This window comes from Phalacrocorax aristotelis, chromosome 12, assembly GCF_949628215.1.
Source record: "Phalacrocorax aristotelis chromosome 12, bGulAri2.1, whole genome shotgun sequence".
Taxonomy (NCBI): Eukaryota; Metazoa; Chordata; class Aves; order Suliformes; family Phalacrocoracidae; genus Phalacrocorax; species Phalacrocorax aristotelis.
Genome location: NC_134287.1, coordinates 15,474,497 through 15,488,792, shown reverse-complemented (window position 1 = coordinate 15,488,792; position 14,296 = coordinate 15,474,497). Strand labels below are relative to the sequence as shown.

General features: G+C 38.5%; 1 protein-coding gene across 1 annotated transcript in view; it reads left to right on the top strand.

Moving 5' to 3' along the window:
• Positions 1–14,296, top strand: part of HSPA12A (heat shock protein family A (Hsp70) member 12A) — a 104,572-nt gene that overhangs the window by 10,427 nt on the left and 79,849 nt on the right. The window contains exon 3 of the mRNA XM_075108231.1: positions 10,126–10,244. The gene's annotated coding sequence lies outside the window, so the exon portion shown is untranslated. The remainder of the gene's footprint in view (positions 1–10,125; positions 10,245–14,296) is intronic.

Genomic DNA, 14,296 nt, shown 5'->3' with positions numbered 1-14,296 from the left:
TAATGGGATGATTTCCTAACAAATGAAAAAATCTTTTCTTTGGTGGAACAATAGTGTTGCTGGTAACATCTGGCTGTTATAAACTGGGGCAGCAATTTCCAAACCCTAAGGTGGCAGTGTCTTTATATGGCCTAAGGAAACAGCCGCAGTGCTATATTTTGTAGCTGCCACTGGAGGAAGAAGGAGCTAATGGGTTCAAAGGAAATAAAAGGAACATGGACTGGGCCATGTTCATGGGAAGTAGATGTGGAATACCTGAGGACTGGACACCCTTCCAAGTCCTGTCCAGTTCTTTATTAAAAAGTATGTCAGTAATGATTTAATTTTCTTGTGTCTCTTATCTCCAAAAAACTGTGCCAGGCTTTTGGTCAAGTATTGGTAAATTATGGAAACTCTTCGGTTAAAGAACCTGCAGGAAAAAATTGAGTATTAATAAACTGTCTCAAGGCAGCATAGTCTTCTGTATGAATAAATAACTTTTCACACATAAATTGCTGCCAGGGGAGACTTAATTAATGTAGGTTGCTAATATTCCTGAGTGGTATTTTTTTATAATCTTCTGTCAAAGATAATTTGCAACAATTAAAGAAATTATAAGGAAAGAAGAGGACAGTACATTCTTAGATGTACATCCTTTTACATTCCTGTAGCATTTGATAGCTCCAGCAGAGGGTTGCAAGCTTACTGGATTAGGTACCTATTCTTGGGTGTAATAGAAAAGAACAAAAATACAATGAGTACACTTAGAACAATCCGATGAATATGTGATTGTGGATCTCTGTGTTCCAGAGTGGGTTATGCATACTTTCGCTTTCAGATGTCCCCTTAGGCATGTTGCAGGTAAGATTGCATTTAATTGTTTGTTCACTCACCAACACACTCCCCAAAAGGCAGGAGTTTGTGTCTGATTGTTTAAGACCTTGCTTCTGCTTTGAATATGTCTAGTTCCCTTGGAAAAACATTCTCTACATCCCCATCCCCCTTTAGAGAAAACAAGTGAACTATTCATGCAAAAAAGTGTGTGTGTGGTTGGGAGAGTGGGGGGGAGTGCAATGCCACCGACAAACCCTATTGAAATGCATTGGCTGTTCATTTACATTCACACTTTTTTTAATAAAAATGTTAACTAATGATGTTAAATGCTTTGCCAAAGGTCCTGGCGGGTCAGTTGCCGAAGTGCCATTTCTGCCTAATTAGGGCTCTTGTGGCAGCCCAGGGGCCTCCTGATGCAGTGGGTGACAAGCCGGGAGCTGACAGCTTCAATCGGCTCCAACAGGAAGGTTGGGCTGGTCATGTTTTCTAACTCAGCCAGGTGTTAGCTGAATGTAGGGGGGGGGTGTCTTGGCCAGACCTGAGCATTCGTTTGATCTTCCTTTCTTTTACTTGCTCTATTTTGAGCTCTTCCCTTTGCCTGTCCCGTCTTGTGTCAAGGTCAAGAATGAGCTTGACTAAATCAGCAATTTCATTTATCTCTGAGAGATCATTAGCAGTCCTTCTCCCTCCCCAGATAAACCCTAGGCACTGGTGCAGAAACAGCACTGGTTCCAGAAACCAGGCACTGGGCAGTCCAGATATGAAAAGGAGAAGGAATAAATGCAGATCCTTCCATAAATAAAATCTTTTCTACTACTCTGTTGCAAACCTGTTCCTTATTATTAATGTGTATTAAATTTCTCCATCAGAACACCCTGAGTAACCCTCAAAAACATCAAATGCTTCCACAATGATTAAAAATATCCTAGGTGTTTAAAATTTTATTTCACCATTACTGCGGTAAAAGTATTTTCTTAAAAACAACAAGAAAACCAGATTAGATAGTTTTCCTTTGACCTCACCTTAGAAATTTCTTAGAAGCACACTGTCCATATTCACACATGGCCATGTGCTTCTGGTGGTTGGCCAGTTCTAGGTGTCTTGTCAGCTAGTGACTATAAAATGGGATCGTCAAGGAAGGTACTGGGGAATTGGCTTTTTTAAATGGATATCTTCACTTGGTTAATCAATAGCACTTTGACTTCAGCTGAGTTGTTCTAGTTTATGCTAACTGAGAAAGTAGCCCTTCAAACATTAACACTTTGCTGATCATTGTCTAAATAACTCAGGATTTCAAAATGCTTTACCAAGAAATGGCACAAAGCAATAGACTGATAAAGGTTGAAATAATTTACTAGATTTCTTTATTCTAAGATGAATCTGATTTTTGGATTTCAGATCTTACAACTAGATTTCAGATTTCTGAGTTTAAGTTGATGGATTTAACTCTTCCCTATTTACATAAAAGTCACTATGTACAGGAATTGCTTTGGCCTCTATGGAATTAAACCACTGCTGAAGTAAAAGGGAGCAGTTGGATAATAACAGACAACTGATTAATGCTGCTCAATAATATTAAGGGTCGGAAACAGTAAAGAAAATTATATCACTTGATAGCTGTAGTAATAATATAATGATAGGGTGTGGTTTTTTTTTAAAACAGGAAGACTATAATAAGAAACAGTTGAATCCTGTCTTATTAATGATGTTAAACACTTTTTTTTTTTAAAATTTGCCCTTATCTCTGATGCAAAAGACAACTCAAAAGAAATTCAGCTCTTGAGAAAACAAATAATCTTCTGTTGTATTCAGCAAAATTGTAGCTATAAAACAGTAGAAGATTGGAACTGACAGCTGAGGCAGTTGTACATTCTGAGAGCAAGAACAACTGAAATGTAATTCCATTCCAATTCTTAAATAAAAAATAATTTTCAATGAGGACAACTATTACAGCAACAAGACATTCCGAATAGGGAGAGCTAAAAGTCTTGTTACATAGTTTATTAAGACAATATTCCTATGTTTCAAAGGAGATTAATATTAAAATAGGAAGGTAATGGTGGGACATGTGTTTCCTTCAGGAGAAAATTTAACTAGAAAATAAAATGAATCACATTAGTCAAGATCTTGCCTGATCTACTTCCTGGCTTTGTGGTGTACATCCAATTTTCATTACATTGTCATAAAAAGACCTTAGCATGCAGGACAGTGGCTGGCTGGGTGGCAAGCCCACAGGGTAATTTCTAGAAGGGATGTTTTTTTTCTTTTCATATGATTTTTTTGAAAAGTTAGTTTTCCTTGTATTAGGAATGTAGAGCTATTTCATTGATACTTGGAGTCAAAAAGCATGAAGCAGAATGCTTGCTGTTTTCTGTATTAATAATTTCCTGCAGTCCAAAAGAATTTTAGCCTTCTTTTAGTGATGTTGACTGTTTTTGTAAAGTTGGTGACAATGAGAGTACACAGGCTTTTTGCCAGATAGTTCCAATGAAGCATTATGCCAATGTGCACTGGTAATACCAATTACCAATTCGATACTACCAAATCACAATTTTCTGCATCTGTCCTCTGTCTTCATATGTAGTTTGCCTTGGTGTCTGCTGTCATAAAATATGCAGATCCTCAGCAGTTTTCAGAAATGCATGTATGTCTGAAAGAGTAGGTGATTGGTTTCTGTTGCACACTGAAAAGTGTTATTTGCTGTTCATGTTATAACATACAGATCAGTTAATGAAAAAATGTACACACCAAACACATTTTTAACTTGTTAAACTGCAGTTTCTGGAAAGATGAAGCTGCGATGAGGAGTTACTCAAATGATGAAAACAGTTATAAAATGCAGAAAAACGTGAAAATAATTCTGTGGGTTTGTTTTTGTGGTTTTTTTTTAAGACAGTTACTGAAATCTGTCTCTGTCTCACTACTTTATGATATCCACATATTGCAGCACACCAAATGGCCTAAAATGTATATATAAATCATGCATCTTAAGATGGATATGTGGGAGGACAGGCTGCTCTACAAGCAAATTTCCTCTGCACTGTACTGTTCTGGGAATCTGCCCAGAAACTCATGCTGCTGTAGGTTACTCCAAACTATGTGGGGTTATATGAATCTGCAGCATACATCAATCCAAGCATCTTGCCTTGCAGTTTATCTTCATCAAGTAGACAAAGAGAATTGAACCAAGGACAGAGAATCAGGTTTTGCTCTGAATTTCCTCTTCATTTGTAAGATTCAGAAATGATTTGTCATCAGTTTAGTCCTTAAGCATAAAATGCACATCCAAGCTGAATATTCCTGTTGCAAAAGTTTAGTTGCTAACTTTCTTTGTGACTAGCTAGTTCATGTGTATATTGTTCTGGGAAGTTCTTTCATTATCTCATTGATTGTTGTAATTTTTCCAGGGGTCTTTTTTTCATGGAGGAAGAATAAACCCCTTTATTGAAGTGTTTTGTATATGAATCTGCAAGAAAGTTATGATTGATTTACTCAGTCTGATCAACAACAGGAAGGAAAGACATGCATGGATAGGAAGAATTCTGCTTTTCTGCAGAAATCCACACTGCTCAGAGCAATTGCTCTTGTGCTCATAAAATAGATCTGAGTGTTGCTCTGAACTGGTACGTATTTTAGACTATAGCTGTCTGTTAGGAGTAGTCATGACCTTGGAGATACAGTGTGTGTTAGCAGCCCTTCCTGCTCTCACCGACTTGCACATCAGAGGAAGGTAGTGCCAGTCACCTTCTTAATAGAGGCTTTTTAATTCTTTTGCAGTTTAGGGCAGGAACAAGCTGTGAGGCCTGATCAATGACCCATGAATCCAGTGAAGATTCACCCACTGACCTGCAGTTAGCAATGATTCAAGGCTTTAATGATTCTATACTTCTCCAGTCTTTTAATGTTTTCAATCTTTTATTTCTGTCTTCATATCAGATCCGTAGAATCCATCTGTTAAAGCTAAATACAGTGACATGAGGTCTGAAAAGGTCAGGAGCAGAACAGATTTCTTTCCTCCAGATGGAAGCTTTAAAACAACAAGGAATAATTACATATAAATGCAAGAATGCTCAGGTAACTGATCGGATTTTATCTGCCTGATCCTTGCATGGGGCGAATAGGAGATCGACCTGTCCCTGAACTCTCTTGGCAGCTTCACGGAATGACTTAAACGAGATCAGCTAAAACGATTATACTAGATGGGTTTTAATGATTAGTCAAACCAATTTATCAGCTTGTTTCTCATTGGTACTTTCTTTCCACCACGATACACAGGCTGACTTTACAGACTGGCTGCATCTTGTTGACAACAGTTTAAAATTTTGGAGGACCAGCTTTTGAGTTAATTGTTAAGTTGCTTCATGAAATACCTATGTGTGTGACATGCTTGTTGTGATGTATCAGCAGTAGGCAGTCATTGAGTTAAGCTGCCGGAATTCTTCTTGACTTCTTAAGAATGATTTTTTGGCAGCGTTATGTTAAAATGTTAGTACACTAACACTGAAACAGGCTGAAGCCTTCCAAGCTCACAAAAATATCAGTTGTAATAAAGAGAGACTTAAATAGGGAAAATCTGTAACAAAATCAGTAAATATTCCCACCCTAACCTTGAGTATCTGGAAAGATGAGAATGAAAAACCTGGAGTGCTTTATTGTGTTCATCTAAACTTTAGGGGGTCTGTTGAGGAAAGAGGATATTCCAGCTGAACATAATAGACCAAATTCCAGAATGATTAGAGGCTGTGATGTCTAATTAATTAGCTTTTGTGGTAGTTAATTAAGTGGTCAAGAGTAGTATATGAGGCAATAAAGTCTGCTTCTAGCATTTAGCAGAGCCAAAGATTATTTATAGGGTACTGATAGTGATGTAATTCTATTATACTGCAAAATTTGCATAGAAACATGTTCATTAATACGGTTTAAGATTTGTAACATTTTAAAACATGAGAATAACAGTTAAACACATGGAAAAATCTTGTAGTGAATACTTGGGCAAAATTCTTATCCAAAGACCCATGTTCTAAATTACTCTCTCAGATATCCATCCCTGGGATTTAAAATTCTACTTCCCATCAGCAAAATGAGCAGGACTTAGCCCAAAGGCAGAAAATACCTTTTGCCTCATAAGGAACAAAGATGGTAATTTTCTGCTATTTTTAGTAGCTTTCATGTTATGTCTAAAAATAATAATAAAAAAGTGACCAGGCTTATCTCTAGGATTGCTTTTTAAATTTCTGAATCTAAACTTCTGGGTTTTTGTCAGTGATTCCCTGATGTTTAAAGTTGTGAAGGCAATAAGACTTGTGAGTATAAGCCTACATACTATCGCCAAGACTTTTGTAAGATTGCTTGGGCTATCACTGTAAAATCCTTGACATAAGTTTTAGTTTTCTTGCATGCATTCAGTAAGCTGAAATTACTGAATGTTGCTGGTAGCGGTTTAGATGTCACTGTTGACTATTCACTGTTGATCAGCTGTCTTTCAGTTTTTATTTTTGTGGGATGATAGCATGAAGACTGCATAACTTCCCGTGAGTGCCATCTTATTTGACAGCAGGATTGGGTACAGGTAAAGAGTCCTGGCATCTAAGTTCAGTCTCCTTATCCATAAATGGAAAGAGAGAGATTCTGACTCTAGGTGTTCTTCAGCCTTAATCTTCCTGAGGACAGCCAGGTCAGATACCTAAGGCCCCCTCCTCTCTCCAGAAGGGTCGCTTGCATGTAGAACAAGGGGCTGCACCACTGTTGAGCGTCTTCATGTTTGAACCTGCATGAAGTGTGCAGCCACGATGTGGCTGGGACCCAATCGTGAGTGGGCTGCGTACACATGCTTTGCCAGCCCACATATGATGCTATAATGCTAGCTTGCTTAATAGGGTTGTACATCAGATGGCATGCTTGGGTCCTGCAGGGACAGAAGGCTGAGGTCTACAGGGAGAAAGAACAGGAAGAAATGAAGTGGGTGGAAAGAGCAAATCAGGTGTCCGTCCCACTCCAATGACTTGTATGGAATGGGTAAGTGTTAATAGGTGATACCAACCCTGTACCTTTTCCATACAAACACTTTCCCAAATATGTGTGGTTTTTCCATTTCTCTGTCCAATACAGAAACTGCACAATGTTCTCTTTTCACTTATCTGTCCTTTTAGTGAGATCTTCTGCACCTTGTGGTAATACTTTTTTTTTTTTCTTCTTCTTTTTCTAATATTCACAGTTTAAAACTTGTACTGTATCTCCAAACCTTTCTGATAGATTCCATAGAGAAGAAAATGATTCAGGAGAAAAATCTTTGAATGCATTTTTTGAAAAATATTAGGACTAAAGCTACCTTAAAACTCCCTGCAGGTTTAATGAGAGTGCCTGTTAAATTTTCTGGGTGTAGAAGAATAATTTGCTAAACAAAATCCCTGCAATTGTACCTTGGTTGTCTATCTTTTTTTTCTTTTAAACTTCAAAATAAATGAAAAATTGATCTGTATGGTCACTGAAACATTAAATTGTCTTATCTGTCACTTGTTCAACATTGGCTTCTTAAAAGGGAAAACAACAATCACAATCAGCAGTTTCTCAGTGCCTAGAAGAAAATAGAAGCTATAAATGGACAGACGAATTATGTGCTTCCAGTGGTTTTCAAGGGAAGCATTTACTGAGGGAGAAAATTGTTTTAATCTTATAACAACTAAGGAGTGTAGAGTTTGTAAAAACATGGAACACCTACACATAAACTTAATTTTTGTTGCATAGGAACATATACAAAGTAGCTTTCAACAAAAATGGTTGGGGAAACAAGCTCTTTCATTGTTTGGTATGCTATTTTATATCTTTAACAAATCTCAGCTAGGCACTCAGGGAAACCTAAACACAGTGGGTTAGTTGAGTGTTCAGCCTTTACAGTATTGAAGAAATTAGAAGTGAATCTTCTTTTAAAATGGAAATAAGTATAAATTTGGTCATGTAGTGTGTATCTTTTCTTTCCTTATTTTGAAAGAGTGAGGGAAACGAATAAGAGGAAGCTAGAATCAAACCCAGACAAAGAGCAGCCTCCACATTCTTGTTTTTCATTCCCTGTCCTGTGTCTATTTCTAGATTTTGCTAAGGATCCACTGAAGCAAAACACAGAGTTGCAAACCTGCCAGTAGGAGGCATGGATATCTTCTTTCTTTGATTAATTAATCCAGCCCATTAAAGCACCCTCTCACTCCTTTTCTTTTCTCTTGTCCAGCCATTTTACATTTAATAACAGAATGAAGCCAAATAAATTTTGGGGAAGGAAAAAATCAGAAAGCTTTCGAGAATGAATTTATTCATTCTCTCTCGGAGAAACTAAGTAAATAAAGTACTGGACATCCAAAATAACATAGATCATCAGTTAATAAAGACAGAAATGTAATATTTGAATCCTTTGTTATGATGGGAAGGAAATAAGAGTTATAATCTGATCCTTAAAATTAAGCTGATTTTTGACTGCAAATCTGGAAGCCAGGTAAGGCTAAATAGTTACCCCTTTTATCACCATTGTAATGTATTGCCCTTATGGCTGCCCTCTGTGCTGGTGTGGGAGAACTGCTTAACCTACTAGAAATACTGCGGGGAGAGGGGAGGAGGAGGTTTGCTGAAGATTGTTGAGGACTGGGAAGTGAGGGTGTTCCTTTGTTTTTAGTTCCAGTGTGTGCAGAGCAGGGAACACAAAGGCAACCTTATCTATAAAACATTGATTTTTGCACAATATGGCTTATCTGTCAAACATTTCCAATAACATTTCCCCTCCTAAGCACATGGATGCATTACTCAAAGGTGGACTGGAAATGTAGATCCCATTCCTTCTTCCACTGATGTTACAGTAGATATGTAGGATCAACTATTAGAGCTGTGAGCAAAACCTAAGAAAGGAGAAGTGAGCGGGTGGGAATGTTTTTAGAAGGGAAACTTTGTTCTGGAGAACTCTAAGGTTTCCTAAGCCCTTCTTGCATGCAGGGTACAACTTTACGTACAGCCAAAGTGCCAGGCTAGTTCCCATCTGTTTCATTTTGGTGAAGCCACATTGTGGGAGGTAGGTACAGCTGAGACTCCACTACTACAATCACTTTGAAGACAGTTCAGTTCCTTAAGGGTTAGTAAAAGTTGCTTGTAGCTGGTGGTAGCACACGTGAAAGTATTTGTATTGTTCCAAAGGCAGCAAGTGGAATATTATGGATGAAATGTGGCAAACCAAATCAAGGAGTTATGGGAACAGGAAAGCTCGAGTTCTCAGATGGAAACTGATAACAAGGGATTCAGACCTCATGTGGAATTTTGATAGTTGTTTTTACTCATGAATGCCTGGGTTCATTTGACCATAGGAAAAAATAAAGAGTGAACAATATCTGCAGGGGATATTTTTTTTTTCACTTCAATCAGAAATAGCAGTCAACAACAGTAGCTGAAAATGCTATACCTAGAAAATATTCAGAGAAAGCAGATACATGTTATGTTCTGCAGTATGGTGTTGCCAATAGACTGCTGTAGAAGCTTAAGTATGGCATGAATTCATGACTTCTCTGAATACTCAATTTTTTCACACACTGGGGGCAGGGTGGGGGGTATTGATACCTACCTGTCTTTGAAACATACCTTGAATTCTTGAAGTATTTGACTCTTCATTTTCATATCTTTACTACGACACATTGCCACTGCTTGCTACCTTATATGATGGGTAGCAAAACTTACACATTCCATTTAAGAGGTTTTAGCATGAATTAGTACTTCAGGTTTCAAGTGGAATGTCTGCTTGGGATTTATCCACTGTCGCATACAAAATAACATTACTATTTTAATTGTATTTGATTATTTGGGATACGGTGGGCTGTATATTGTTTCTTATGGATTTTTTGTGTTTGCACCTCTAGATGTACTGAAATAAATGCCAGAGAAGATTTTCCAGCCTAGCAGATGTTTAGGGTTCAGTACATAAAGAATAAATGCAATTGCACATTACTAATACAGAGCCAAGCAAAGTAATAGGAATGACTGATCTTTACGATCAGAAGTCCTCTTTACATGTAAGGGCTCTGGCTTTCATGCGTAGGGAAAGATTTAATGCTTTAAAGAACAGATGTCTGTGTTCCAACAAATGCTATACTCGAAACAAATTGTGGTTGTCAGTGGAGACTCTGTCAAAGGCACTTCTGTCAAATAAACTGCAAGATCCTAATTATTGTAACAGCACAGCCTATCAAATTTTTTCCTGAGCCTTGTTTTACTGGATTTTTTTGGGCTATATTTGTGAGGAAAATTGTTTAAATATGCTAATTTGTTATGCTTCTGTCTATGCAGTGCTATTCCTGGTTTTATGGGAATCTCACAGAGGATCATGTGCATCAGTGGAAGCCTGCTGTGCCTGTCAGTGTGGAATAAATGGTAGACAAGACCATATGGAAGCTCTCTCCATAGAGGTATTTCTCAGTTCTTGGTCTTCCTTGGCATAGTTCTAATGCTGATGAACAATCAGGCCAGAGAAAGAAATGTTAGGAATAACCAAAATTGTTGTTAACATGCCCGTCAATGAAACTGGTTGACAATAAGGAAGGGAATTAAACGTGGAAGAATCTAGAAAATCAGCATTTGTAAATAACTGCAGCCTTGAGGCTTTTAATATGTCAGTCACTGGCCTTCTCCACTGAGAGGGACTAAAATGTTTACAGTGCTTTTTTTGGGTGGATGACATTTAAAACCTCAGCAATGAAATACTTGCCTTTTTCATTTTAAGTAACTGCATACAAACATGTATTTATGAAATGTAATTTTTGATTGCCACAGAGAGACTAGTAAATAGGCATAAATCAATTCACAAGTGTTACCTTCACCATAAGGACTTCCTTATTGCCTTTATAGTCTGTCATTCAAGGAGAAAAAAAAAAGATCAGAATTCATGTGGTTGTTTCCATGTCTTCAAGACCTGACCAATAATAGCATAAGGGAAAAGGTAGGGTCAACAAAAGGTATCTTGAGGAAATATCAGCCAGTCCCCAAGTTCTCATTGTATCTCTTTCTCTTGCAGAAATTTCATAAGAAAGCAAAGCCTATAAATACAGACTTCTTAAGTCTCTGGTCTTCGGACATGTGAGATTCCATGTGCTGGGGCACACATTACTGTGCAAGCTTAGGTGATAAGCATATGTCCAGTCATTAAAAAGCTGAATCCTGCAGCTCATAGCCTTAAGAGGGGAATATGCCTTCTAGCAGGGCTTCTGTCAGCACTGCATCCTGCTAAACAGCACATTCCCCAGCTGCAATGCCAGTACCATGACCTTTCTTTTGCTCCTTGACCCACACATCAGATGCAGCTGGTCAGATAATCACAGATCAGACTGACCACCTGCACCTGATGTGTGGGATCCAAAAGTGGGAGAGAAGCCATGGTACTGCCATATAAAAATGTGCAATGCTGTCAGTGACAGAATGTGGTACAAAAGAATGTCAGTGCATGAGACTTGACAGGTCTGCTTTACAGCACAGCTGGGGATTCACCAGATCCCACAGCACAGGGAGTGGGAAGGGAAGTGCTCTGTGTGCTGCCAATTCTCCCTCGTTGCAGAACAATCCTTAGAAATCTGTTTCTGCGTGCATAACTTACCAGCCTAACTAATGAGATCTGCACCACAAACGCCACAGCTAAATTTGTCTTACAGATAGTGTGGAAAGCACTTTAGCCTAAGAAAACATGATTTTTATCCTCTTCCCCATTTATTTCATAGAGAGCTCTTGTTAAGCATTCGGGTTTTGAGTCAATGTTATCAAAGCTACATGTTTTGACAGGTTCTCTCCTGTGTGTGTGTATATGGAAAGGTTCTTCATGTACCTCCTAAGTTGAGAGATATAATTTGAACAGAGAAAATTATGGTTCATAAAGTGCTCTTGTTAGGTGACATGACTATGCTTAGTCCACTGCAGGACAGCCTACACAGAGAAATGCATATTTCCATACAAATTACAGTATACTGCAGCCAAGAGATCAATTAGAATGTCTGCGACCAAGAACTCTCAAGTGTCTCCATTCAGTCTGCCATTCAAACGAGACGAGAAATGCGTTCAATTGGTGTAAAGAATTTGAACTCTTTCAGGGAATGTGTAGAGACTGCCGGAAAGTGGCATTCCCCGCGGGGTGGGACTTGCAGATTCTGTGAGATCCAGCAGGGAATTTTAAGGGTTCTGTAACCTAACATTTTGTCTCCCGTTGAGAGAAAAATTGCAGAACCTGCTGAATATTGTGGAAAGAATGAGGATTTTTCATTGGTCAGGTATAACTGACTATGCTGGCTCTATCATGTTTTACATCGGTCAGCTTGATCGTCTTAAATCTATTCTATATTTCATTTGAAAGGAACTCAAAGCACTTTGCAAGCTTTGTTGCAGATACAGCACCAGCATCTCTGGTGTTGAAATGTAGGTGTTCTGCAATGAAACGTCACAGGAATTAAGCATCATAACTGTTTAACAATGCACAGGAACAGTTCACAGATCAAGACAGGAAATTCACGTTTAAAACACCTTGAAAATGTAGAAGTGTATCTTTTTAGGGCAGCAGAGTATGATTTTATCTACCCTTTTGATAACTCTCTCAAGATATTCATTCGGTCAGAAGTTGTCAAAAATTGGTTTAGCAATTCAAAATGCCTGCCTTTCGTCAAAATTATCTAAGATCCCTGCCTTTGACTAGAGCTGTAAAGTTCGATCCTTACACAAGTCAATGAAAAAGCTCCCATTGACTTCAGTAATGCAGCAGCAGAATGCAGTAGAAGACATGAAAGCTATGCTAGCTTTCACTTAATAAAAATCCTTACCAAATGAAGTCTTTGAAATGCAATGGAATTTAAATGTTAATCTCTCTAATAGGAATTTCTGCATAATATGGCAGTTAATAACATTATAAATAGTTTATACTTAAAATAGTGTGACATTCATATACATTATAATTTTCTTTAAATATACCATTCCTATAGTATTTTCTTATTTTCATCACTGAGTGATTTGAAATATTTTTGCTCCAATTTAGGCAGACATGCTCTTCCCAGCAGTAAGTGAAGCATTTTTGTCATGGCTAGATTTTCCCCTTTAAAAAGGAAAGATGTTAAACTTAATAGAACAATTTCTTGGTGTATAGGTACTGATTAAAAGAGAACTTTTACTCAAAGGCAGGATTTCTTTTGTTCATGATTTATTGAGGGTTTCCCCAGGCACAGGATCGGTAAAGTAAATCTCTCAAATTGTTGAGATGGAGCAGAGTTCACAGGCCTTTCCTTTGGAACTTGGAGGTCCAAATTCTCTGTTAAGCTTTTTAAGTTGGTTACTTTCCCAAAAGTTTAATAATATTTTAGGATGCCTCTTCTTGTTCATTTTGGTATCTGTTTAGAAAAAAAGCTATTTGTAACGATGGCATGGCTGCTGGGTGTCTGATTTTGAACAATCTTTTCCATAAGGGGTATGGGAGCTCTCTTCTGGTAGGAACTGGCTCAGCTTCGATATTAAATACGGGTTAGCAGCGAGTTCGGCCTAAAATTCTCGGAAGCAATTGGTGTTTACCAGCTCAAGACAATTGACTAAGGTCACAATCTTCACTTTTCACTCCAGACCTTTCATGCTGCAAAAAACCTCCTGAAATCTTAGATGAGCTGTGGGATGATTTTCTTGGAGAAGGCAGGGGAAGAGCGAGTGAAAAACTGCCGAGTGCAGTCCGTGCAGCACTGGGAGACAGGCCTTAGGAGCAGGCTGCGGTGTGCTGGAGGGCTTAGGAGCAGGCTGCTGCAGGCAGGGCGAGGGCGCAGCCAGATTCCAGGGAGCGCAGGAGCCCAGGCGAACAGCCGTCTCGCAGAGTTAAGGTGTATAGTGAGCACTCAGATTTACCCAGGAGGTGGTGTATGCCGGGTGTCTTAGCTTAGCGTACTCACCTGTCTCCTGTTGTATGTGTGCGGTACATCCACGGCTGATTGTCCGCTGTTGCACAGGGCCCTGGTTCGTTGCCATCCCCTCCCCGCGGCCGTCTGGGCTCGGCTCCGGGCGGCCGGGCCATTATACAAAGCTGCCGGACGCCCTCCTCTGGATTGCTGTGTCCAGCTGCACCTACTTCACACACAAAGTGACGCAGAAAGAGGGACATCAAAATAACGGAGATGGGACGGATGGTGGTCTTTGAAAGACTTCTTTATAAATTGCACTTTATGGAACTTAATAGAAAGTGATGTAATACAATATATGCCATAACAAATTGAACATATCCTCCCAGTATGACAGCTAAGTGCTGAAAGAAAGGAAACTGAATATATAAAGGTAATGTACATTTATGTGTTTGTATATATATGAATTTATGCATATAAACGAGTTTTACAAGTTTATATATAGGTGTATATGTAAGTGCCAGAAGGAAAGCAGATTTGATTTTTTATTAACTTTAGATCAGAAAAATATTTATTACTACATTCAAGGACATAATGTAATTGCACTAATGATT